Consider the following 11,781-nt stretch of genomic DNA (forward strand, 5'->3'; position numbering starts at 1 on the left):
GTTGGGATTCCGGTCGGGTTTCGGATTTCGGATTCCGGTTAGGAATCCCTTCGGATTATGGTTGGGAATCCCTTTGGATTCCGGTTAGGAATCCCTTCGGATTCCGTTTGGGAATCCCTTCGGATTCCGGTTAGGAATCCCTTCGGGTTCCGGTTAGGAATCCTTTAGTTCCGGTCGGGAATCCCTTCAGATTCCGATCGGAAATTCCTTCACATTGCGGTCGGGAATCCCTTTGAATTTTGATCAGGAATCCCTTCGGATTCCGGTCGTGAATCTCTTCGGATTCTGGTCAGGAATCCCTTCGAGTTCCAGTCGGGAATCCCTTCCACTTCCCGTCGGGAATTGTTCCGTACACAGAAAAAAATAATGAAAAGTAATCAGCGCGTAAATAATAAAGACGTGGAAAATTACACTATTCTGGGCGTACATGGATCTTTTCCAACAAGTTTGCCCTAAATGTATGCAATTTCTATAGCATTATGACACTTATTCGTATAAAAGTGACATAATGAAATACAAATGCATACATTCAGGTAATAATATCGTTTAAATTTACGCTTTTTTTAGCATTCCCTTTATGTGCATTACTTTCGTGTAAATTTCAACAACTTTTTCTATCTGTGTATACCAGTCGAGAATTCCATAGGATTCCATCCGCGAACCCCTTCAGATTGCAGTAGGAAGTCACTTTTAGATTGCGGTCGGAAATCCACTGGGATTCCGATGGAAATCTATTAGGAAATCAGTCGCAAATCCCTCTGTTTTCCAGTCGGAAATCATTTTTAAGATGCTTTAAGATGATTTTTTATGAAAACTGATCGATCTTCTCGTGTCGGGTTGGTTAATAAGCAATAAGGCTGGTGTTACATTTCGCACCTCATTGCATAATACGCACCCCTAGTTATAAATCAATCAAATTAGATTTGTAAGGAATGACAACAAAACCTCTTGTTTAGCGAGTGTGGAGGTTCTGTTGGCAAGGAAGCAAGCGGCTTCAGACAAGTCACCGAAATTGTGAGTTATATATTGTTTCTAATTATATACCAATAAATATACTATTTCAGCTTTTTAGCTAATGAATTACAAAATATGTATTTTATTTGCTGTAAGCATCGGTTCGAAGCCACCAGCCAATAGCTCTCGCAACAGCTGGAATGGACTGAGGGAGGAGCTCCAGGGTTATCTGCCACTTGGAATTGAATAATCTTATTGTATAATTATAAATGATCAGCATATAAAGTTTATTCATTCAGTTATTAGTTATTTAGTATCAGTTATTTATATTAACCGTTGAGATAATTCATTTATGATTAATTTTATGTAGAAGGAATCGGCTTTGCAGTCTCAGTTCGGATTCCAATGCGAAATTTCTGACGGAAACTGTTCCGAAATCCGTTCAGAAATTTCTCCGAATTTCGTTTCAAAATCGCAAAGGATTCCATTACAGGACCCGCATTGGATTTCACTCCGGAATCGCTTCAGATTATGCCTTGGATTCCGCTTCGGAATCATTTTAAATTTCGCTTCACTTCGGAATCGCCTCGAGCTCTGAGTACGCAATGGTTGCCACTTGATTCAGAATCTGCTCCGGAATCGCCGTTTTGGAATCACTCCTGATTCCGCATCGGAATCGCTTCCAAATTCGCTTTGGTTAAACTTATTATTAAGTGATGTGCATAAAAGAAGTTTGGGAGCTTTACAGTCAATTCGTGAGTTCAGTATGAAAATCAAAATTCGTCAAATTTGCTTGAGTTAAAGTTATTCTAATTACTTATGGTTTGTTTTACTCAACAATGGTATTCCTCATTGCTCGAATATTGAGATGCTGACTAAAGGAGAAGAGATCGTTGGTCTAATGGCTACCGCTTCCACCTTATAAGCAGGAGGTCGTGGGTTTTGTTCCAAGTTCGTCCCTTTCATACTTTGTATTTCTATCTTAGTTCTTTCTGTGTTTCACGTTCTACCAAAACGATTCCTACTGTTATAACCTTCCCACACAATCCCAAAACCTCCTGTGGCACCTATGAGAGGTCGTAGAGTTATCTGCATCTTTCTTAAGTAGGTGTCCAACTAGCCATCCTTACCCTTCCTCAGCATTCGCAAGGACGTGACCAGGTAAGATCTTAACAGTTAAGTTACTATTGGAGAGTGCATTGCTTTCATCTAAGAGATAGTTATTAATCCCAAATCAATATCTGTGGAAACAGATCAAAGTGACGCTACTCTCATACAATAGTCCATGCTTGTACCACCTAAGAATTTGTACAAATTGCTCAATGCTAATGCTATGTTGACTAAAGAGTGTCCACAGTCTAAATGCATTTCTAATAACTACTCGCCAAAAATAAGTCAATTGACAATTACCTAAGAAACTCTAAACTAAAAAAGCATGTTTTTTTTTAAATACCTGAATATTGGTGATATTTTATTTAATGCTTAACCCTTTATAAGGCAGTGGCAACTATATTGCCACCAACAAATAATATGTTTTTCTATTTATTAACAAGAGCTCTACTTATTATTTCACATGTAGTGACTTTATTTGCTTCCTAGTAACACCCCAGATGAATTTGAGCCATAAAAAATTGAAATGTCAATTTGAGAACAGTTTTTTTTTACGAACAGATCGTAAGTTTCGAATGGAAGAAGGATTTTCAGTTATAATTCGTTAAAAAAACGACAAAGATATATTTTTTCCCGTTGGTATCAATTATTTTGAATCTCCTGTGTTAGATTACTACGTGATTAGCGTGAAAAAAGCTTTGCCTTTCTGTATATTTGGTTTTTGAATTTTTGACGAAATTGTGTTTTTTTCCCAAGGGTCCCCTCTTGGGAGAAAAAACGAGAAAAATTTTTTTTTTCATTTATAATGCGTTTTCTGACTACGACTCTTCACCAAAAAATGTAACGTACCTTGATTTAACTGGTTCTACGTAAAACCAAATTTTTAAAAATCTTTTTATATTTTTGTTGTTGCCTGTTTTCCCGCTTGCCGGGCAGTGGCAACTATATTGCCACCAATGTTGTCCCGCTTGGCGGGCAGTGGCAACTATATTGCCACCAATTTTTCAATGTTTCTGAACTGTTTAATGTATAACAAACATACATTTGAGTTTAATACCATGTCAACATTGTGTCCTATTGTTGTTTTTGTTAATTTATTGTTTAGATTCGTCTGCCTTATAAAGGGTTAAGCTTACTCTACTCCAATAAGAGTATTAAAGGTCGCGCTGACACGCCTACATATGCTGCTTATTTCGGAAATATCACCAACCAAAACACCGAAACAGAAAAGGTGGATCGAAATTTGAATTTAATATTTGTTTTTCGTTGTCAGCATCGTGTAATTGATTGAATACAATGGAGTCACCTCTTTGACATTGCATTGTCGCGCATGCCTTATAAATGCTTATTTTTGTTCCATGAGAAGAATGATTATTGAGCGGCTGAATTATTTCTAAGTTTTTTTTTTGTATTTCGTTATCATTTAAGGGCTTGAAATGAAATACTGGTAGAAATGAATAAAAAACAACTAAACAGAAGCACTTTATTGCACTATTATTATAATGAACATTAAAAAAATGCCATCTAACCTTATTGTTCTCTAAGCCGCAGTTGGATGTGCATCCCGCCTTCCGGTCCAAAATTATTCATACCCTTGCGCAGTTGCATCGGAATCTGTGTTTTGTCACTTCGGTAGAATGAAACCTTTAGAAGCATATGGAAAACCATCGCTTTCAGTTCCATCAATGCAAATCTTGAACCAATGCAATTCCTTGGTCCTATTCCGAAGGGAAGATATGTTCCCATTCGGATGTTCTCCTTGTTTTCATCGCTGAACCTTTCCGGATCGAACTGACCGGGATTCGGAAAGTACTTAGGATCGTGATGGAGGCCGTGAATTGGAAACGATACACATGTTCCTTTATCGATCGTAAACTTTAAACCCTGTCCATCGTCCAAAGTGTAGTCCCGTACGCACAGCCGATCTGCAGACGGAGTCAGTGGCCACTTCCTCAATGTTTCCGAAACGACCATGTCCATGAACTTCATTCCCTGAAGAGCTTCGTACGTCAAAGTTTTTCCTTCCAACTGATTGTTAATCAGTCGAACTTCTTCATACAATCTCTGCTGGATATCCGGATTCAATATCAGCTCGTAGATTATGAATATGCAAGAAGTTGCTACGGGGTCAAATCCTGCCAGGAAAAATACTACACATTGAGCGATCATGTCTATTTCTGAAATGGATCGCTTCAATTGCGTTTTGCCCACATCTGACTCCAAAACCGTAGCAAACCCTTCATTAGCATCATCCTGATCTTCCTCGTATTTCAGTATCCCTTTTCGTGCCTCCAGCAGCAAATCAATCATGTCATGGCGAACGATCCCTCGACTCTGCCGATCCCGCACCGTCTCCTTGATTAGCTTAGTAAAATACTTCGCCTGCTCCTGGTTCATCACATCAACACCCCACTTTTTGCCCAACGTCGGAAAAAGCCGTAGAAACAACCCTTTCGCAATCACCTCCGGGCTTCCAAAGTCCAATATCCTCTTACCGTGATACATAAATTCATGTTCGTCTTCCTCGAAGCAGTTTACACCGATCCCGAACGCACACGACGCAATCACGTTCATCGTAAATCGGCTCAGCATGTCCTTTGCTTCGATCTGCATCCGACCGGACTCACCCATAAGCCCTTCGAAGTGCGTCATCATCTGCTCGCTGCAGTCCACCATCAGAGCAAACATCAGTCGCATCTTTCTGCCGGTGAACGCCGGGCTTAACGTCGCACGCATATTCCTCCACCGATGACCCTTCAATGTGACCAGCATTCGCTTCAAAAGCGCGTACGGATGCTCGTCCGTGTCCTCCGGTTCCCCCAGAAACGGCATCCGATCGCAGAAGTAATCAAAATCCTTTATGGCGAGCTGTTTGATCAGCTCCGGATCGCGAATCACGAAGAACGGTGTCATGGCGTCGAACATTCCGAAAACTCTGCAAGCGAACAATTGATGATAGTTAGAATGGCTCATTGATTAGAAAAAGGTACTCACTTGACTCCCGGGAACTTGTTGTAGATGCGAATGGTGAAATCGGCAAACGTTACTTTCTTTAGGAGCAACGGAGCGGTAGTTCCCAGCAGAGGGCATTTTCGTAAAGATGGGATCGGTTTGTCGTGGAAGTAGTCATAGTTCCTCGTAATCAAGCGGTAGATGTAGACGACGATGACTATCACCAATGCCAAATGAATTAAACTCACTTCCATGCCGGTCGACTAACGGACGGAGACTGAATTTGCTTATGCTTGCGGTATCCAAATTTCGAGAGAAGAACTATTTGCTCTGATAACGAGGCGATTTAATAGGCTGCATCACGACGAAAATAGCGTTTATTATTTTGTGAGGGGGTCTTCAATAAATCAGCGGTAAAATACACCACTACAAAACAGATCATGCTGAAGGTAGATGGGTTCGAATATCGATCTGGTTTAGCGCATTCACGGTTGAAAAAAATTCTCTACTTTCCAGAATGGGTTGTAGAATTTTCATTTCTTATTTTCATTTTATTTCTAATAACTTGTATTAAATATATATATATATATATATATATATATATATATATATATATATATATATATATATATATATATATATATATATATATATATATATATATATATATATATATATATATATATGCAGGTTGCGAGGGATCGCGTCTAGAAAATATTCTTATTTGGCGAATATTTTTATTATTTCAATTCAAAGCAGAAGAAAAAATAGAATACGTTATTTCCTCAGTATTCTATAATCTATATAATAGAAACTTGATGGATCCCTTTTCCAGACCCTGAGCAGGACATGTTCCAGGAATGCCATACAGCAACCCTGCAAAGATGAAAATAACAAAAATTGTAACAAAATCTCTTCTAGTTTTAACAAAAATATTACTAAATATGTTATTAATTGAACAAAATTATAACTCGTTGTGTTACATAAAAGCGGTGAAAATAAGCATACTATAACAAATTATGTTCTTGCAAAGAATATGATTATCCATAATGTAAGCAATTATCTTGTCCAGCTGGTTCAACTTTGAATATAGATTCAAGTTATACTGTAGGTGGTACCTTACTTTTTTTCCAATTCATATCTACCAAAAATGTAGGCAATTTTTTCTGAAATAAACATAACACATTGTGTTATAATCATGTTATGACGATCATGAAATTTTATTTCTTTCATCTTTGGCAGAGAATTCATAACAAAATTATTGCAAGTTTTGTTATTTGTAACACATATTGATATAATTGTGATAAAATTTTGTTATGACTAACTAGTCGGGAAGACATTCTCAAATAGAGTCAGATGAAATTGGATTGGAATCCGAAGGGTTTCCTGATTTTATTCCAAAAGAATTTCCGACTGGAATCCGAAGCCATTTTCAAATGGAATCCGATTGGAATCCCGACTACAATCCGGAGAGATTTTCGACTGGAATACGAAAAAAAATTTTTAATAAAATTTGAAAGGATTTCTGAAAGATATCCGTGGAGATTCGCGACTAAAGTCCGATTGGAACGCCAACTTGATTCCGGAAGGATTGCTGACTGGATACTTTTGCAATTTTCTTTTGGAAGCCGAATGGTTTCCCGACTGACACCGAAGGGATTCTCGACTGCAATCCGGTGCAATTTTCGACTGGAATAGGAAGATATTCTCAACTTCATGTCGAATGGACTCTCGACTAGATTTCAATGCCATTGTCGACTGGAATCAGGAGAGATTCCGTCGAAATCAGAAGGATTGACGCATGAAATTCCAGTTGAAAAACCTATCTCATCAGTTTCAGCCAAAAACTCTCAAACTCAGTCGGAAATCGCTTTCGATAGGGAATTCTTTCAGTTTCCAGTTGGGTTTTTTTTTTAGAATTTCAATCATGTAATGCTTTTGAATTCCAGTTGGATTTTAATTGACAGTCCTTTTGAACTCTAGTATGATTAATTTGTCATTTTGGCCTCAAACCAAAAATTAAAAATTCTCTTCAAAACGTATGCGAGGTATCTTCAGATTCCATTTTACTTTTATTATTTTCATAATTTTGGCTATAATTTACAAAAGCATTCATATTTTTATCGAAATTCCCATCATTTCATTTCATTTATTTAGATTACATCTGAACATATAACACTGAATCAACAATTTGACGCCACAATACACGGTTCTAGGCCACATCTCTCCATCCTCGATTGCGACTTACGCTCGTCAAATCGTTCTGTACCTGGTCAGCCCATCTTGCTCGCTGTGCTCCACGCTTTCTTGTAAGTGGCGGGTCGGAAGCGAATACCATCTTTGCAGGGTTGCTGTATGGCATTCCTGGAACATGTCCTGCTCAGGATCTGGAAAAAGGATCCATCAAGTTTCTATTATATAGATTATAGAATACTGAGGAAATAACGTATTCTATTTTTTCTTCTGCTTTGAATTGAAATAATAAAAATATCAGCCAAATAAAAATAGTTTCTAGATGCGATCCCTCGCTCTTCCTAAGCATTGGCAACCTGCATATATATATATATATATATATATATATATATATATATATATATATATATATATATATATATATATATATTTTTCTTCTGCTTTGAATTGAAATAATAAAAATATTCGCCAAATAAGAATATTTTCTAGATGCGATCCTCGCAACCTGCATATATATATATATATATATATATATATATATATATATATATATATATATATATATATATATATATATACATGTTGTGGGGGATCGCATCTAGAAAATATTTTTATTTGGCTGATATTTTTATTATTTCAATTCAAAGCAGAAGAAAAAATAGAATTATTTCTTCAGTATTCTATAATCTATAATTCTATATAATAGAAACTTGATAGATCCTTTTTCCAGATCCTGAGCATGTTGCAGGAATGCCATACAGCAACCCTGCAAAGATGGTATTCGCTTTCGACCCGCCACTTACAAGAAGGCGTGGAGCACAGCGAGCAAGGTGGGCTGACCAGGTACAGAACGATTTGACGAGCGTAAGTCGCAATCGAGGATGGAGAGATGTGGCCTAGAACCGTGTATTGTGGCGTCAAATTGTTGATTCAGTGTTATTTGTTCAGATGTAAGCTAAATATATGATATGAAATGATTGGAATTCCGACAAAAATATGAATGGTTTTGAAAATTAAAGCCAAAATTATGAAAATAATAAAAGTTAAATGGAATCTGAAGATATCTCGCATACGTTCTGAAGAGAATTTTTAATTTTTGGTTTGAGTCCAAAATGACAAATTAATCATACTAAAGTTCAAAAGGACTGTCAATTAAAATCCACCTGGAATTCAAAAGCATTTCATGATTGGAATTCGAAAAAAAACCCAACTGGAAACTGAAAGAATTCCCGATCGAAAGCGATTTCCGACTGGAGTTTGGAGAGTTTTTTGGCTGAAATCCGATAAGATAGGTTTTTCAACTGGAATTTCATGCGTCAATCCCTTCTGATTTCCGACGGGAATCCCTCCCGATTCCAGTCGACAATTGCGTTGAAATCTAGTCGAGAATCCATTAGACATGAAGTTGAGAATCTCTTCCTATTCCAGTCGAAAATTGCATCGGATTGCAGTCGAGCATCACATCGGCATCCAGTCAGGAAACCATTCGGTTTCCAAAAGAAATCAGTCAGCAGTCCCTTCGGAATCAAGTTAGGCTTCCAATCGGACTCCAGTCGGAACTCCCTCTCCACGGATATCTGTCAGGAATACTTTCAAATTTTAGTAAAAAAAAACTTTCGTGTTCCAGTCGAAAATCTCTCCAGATTGTAGTCGGGGTTCCAATCGGATTCCTTTTGAAAATCGCTTCGGATTCCAGTCGGAAATCCTTTTGGAATAAAAATCAGGAAACCCTTCTGATTCCAATCCAATTCCATTTGGCTCTATTTGAGAATGTCTTCCCGACTAGTTAGTCATAACAAAATTTTATCACAATTATATCAATATGTGTTACAAATAACAAAACTTGCAATAATTTTGTTATGAATTCTCTGCCAAAGATGAAAGAAATAAAATTTCATGATCGTCATAACATGATTATAACACAATGTGTTATGTTTATTTCCCCAGAAAAAAAATTGCCTACATTTTTGGTAGATAGGAATTGGAAAAAAAAGTAAGGTACCACCTACAGTATAACTTGAATCTATATTCAAAGTTGAACCAGCTGGACAAGATAATTGCCTACATTATGGATAATCATATTCTTTGCAAGAACATAATTTGTTATAGTATAAGCTATTTTCACCGCTTTTTATGTAACACAACGAGTTATAATTTTGTTCAATTAATAACATATTTAGTAATATTTTTGTTAAAACTAGAAGAGATTTTGTTACAATTTTTGTTATTTTAACTACTAATGGTACATGTTTTATAACAACCGCTGTTATAAAAAAAACTACTGTAACAGAATAACAAGGTCTGATATAAATCTGTTACTATCAACTGGTCGGGTTTCATTAGAGTTCAGAATCCAATCGTATTCCAGTCGGAAATCCTTTCCGATTCCGCTCAAAATTTTCATAGGATACAAGTCGAAAATCTCTGCGAAAATCAGTCTTAAATCCTTTCGAATTCCATTCGGGTGTTCAATCAGATTCCAATCAAAAATCTCTTCCTATTACAGTAGGAAATCCCTTTGGATTTTGACTTTAGTCAGGGATTACTTCGGAATCAAATTAAGAATCCCTTCGGGATTTCCTTATTCGCAATTCCATTCGCGAATCCCTAATTCGGGATTCCGTTCGCGATTGCCTTATTCGGGATTCCGTTCGCGATTGCCTTATTCGGGATTCCGTTCGCGATTACCTTATTCTGGGTTCCGTTCGCGATTGCCTTATTCTGGATTCCGTTCGCGATTGCCTTATTCGGGATTCCGTTCGCGATTGCCTTATTCGGGATTCCGTTCGCGATTGCCTTATTCGGGATTCCGTTCGCGATTGCCTTATTCGGGATTCCGTTCGCGATTGCCTTATTCGGGATTCCGTTCGCGATTGCCTTATTCGGGATTCCGTTCTCGATTGCCTTATTCGGGATTCCGTTCTCGATTGCCTTATTCGGGATTCCGTTCGCGATTGCCTTATTCGGGATTCCGTTCGCGATTACCTTATTCTGGGTTCCGTTCGCGATTGCCTTATTCTGGATTCCGTTCGCGATTGCCTTATTCGGGATTCCGTTCGCGATTGCCTTATTCGGGATTCCGTTCGCGATTGCCTTATTCGGGATTCCGTTCGCGATTGCCTTATTCGGGATTCCGTTCGCGATTGCCTTATTCGGGATTCCGTTCGCGATTGCCTTATTCGGGATTCCGTTCGCGATTGCCTTATTCTGGATTCCGTTCGCGATTGCCTTATTCGGGATTCCGTTCGCGATAACCTTATTCTGGGTTCCGTTCGCGATTGCCTTATTCGGGATTCCGTTCGCGATTGCCTTATTCGGGATTCCGTTCGCGATTGCCTTATTCTGGATTCCGTTCGCGATTGCCTTATTCGGGATTCCGTTCGCGATTGCCTTATTCGGGATTCCGTTCGCGATTGCCTTATTCGGGATTCCGTTCGCGATTGCCTTATTTGGGATTCCGTTCGCGATTGCCTTATTCGGGATTCCGTTCGCGATTGCCTTATTCGGGATTCCGTTCGCGATTGCCTTATTCGGGATTCCGTTCGCGATTGCCTTATTCGGGATTCCGTTCGCGATTGCCTTATTCGGGATTCCGTTCGCGATTGCCTTATTCGGGATTCCGTTCGCGATTGCCTTATTCGGGATTCCGTTCGCGATTGCCTTCGGATTCCGTTCGGGAATCCCTTCGGATTCCGTTCGGGAATCCCTTCGGATTCCGTTCGGGAATCCCTTCGGATTCCGTTCGGGAATCCCTTCGGATTCCGTTCGGGAATCCCTTCGGATTCCGGTCGGGAATCCCTTCGGATTCCGGTCGGGAATCCCTTCGGATTCCGGTCGGGAATCCCTTCGGATTCCGGTCGGGAATCCCTTCGGATTCCGGTCGGGAATCCCTTCGGATTCCGGTCGGGAATCCCTTCGGATTCCGGTCAGGAATCCCTTCGGATTCCGTTCGGGAATCCTTCAGTTCCGGTCAGGAATCCTTCGGATTCCGCTCGGGAATCCCTTCGGATTCCGGTCGGGAATCCCTTCGGATTCCGGTCGGGAATCCCTTCGGATTCCGGTCGGGAATCCCTTCGGATTCCGGTCAGGAATCCCTTCGGATTCCGGTCAGGAATCTCTTCAAATTCCGGTCGGGAATCCCTTCGGATTCCGGTCGGGAATCCCTTCGGATTCCGGTCGGGAATCCCTTCGGATTCCGGTCGGGAATCCCTTCGGATTCCGGTCGGGAATCCCTTCGGATTCCGGTCGGGAATCCCTTCGGATTCCGGTCGGGAATCCCTTCGGATTCCGGTCGGGAATCCCTTCGGACTAGTTTGGGAACTTTTTTTTACGGATTCCAGTCGGGAACTTTTTTTTTACGGATTCCAGTCGGGAACTTTTTTTTACGGATTCCAGTTGGAACAATATCGAGCTCCTGTCGCAAATTACATCGGATTCCTGTCGAGACTCCCATCCTATTCCAGTCGGGAATCTTTTCGGATGTCGGTCGGATTTCAGTGGAGAATCCCTTAGAAATTCAGTCGGAAATCCCTTCAGATTCAGCTGGGAATTTCCTCAGATTCCAGTCAAAAA

At 39.5% G+C, this 11,781-nt stretch overlaps 1 protein-coding gene across 4 annotated transcripts in view; it reads right to left on the reverse strand.

Moving 5' to 3' along the window:
- LOC134226456 (atypical protein kinase C) overlaps window positions 1-11,781 on the reverse strand; it is a 576,984-nt gene that overhangs the window by 188,074 nt on the left and 377,129 nt on the right. The gene's annotated exons all lie outside the window — the stretch shown is intronic.

The sequence above is a fragment of the Armigeres subalbatus genome, chromosome 3, assembly GCF_024139115.2.
Source record: "Armigeres subalbatus isolate Guangzhou_Male chromosome 3, GZ_Asu_2, whole genome shotgun sequence".
Taxonomy (NCBI): domain Eukaryota; kingdom Metazoa; phylum Arthropoda; class Insecta; order Diptera; family Culicidae; genus Armigeres; species Armigeres subalbatus.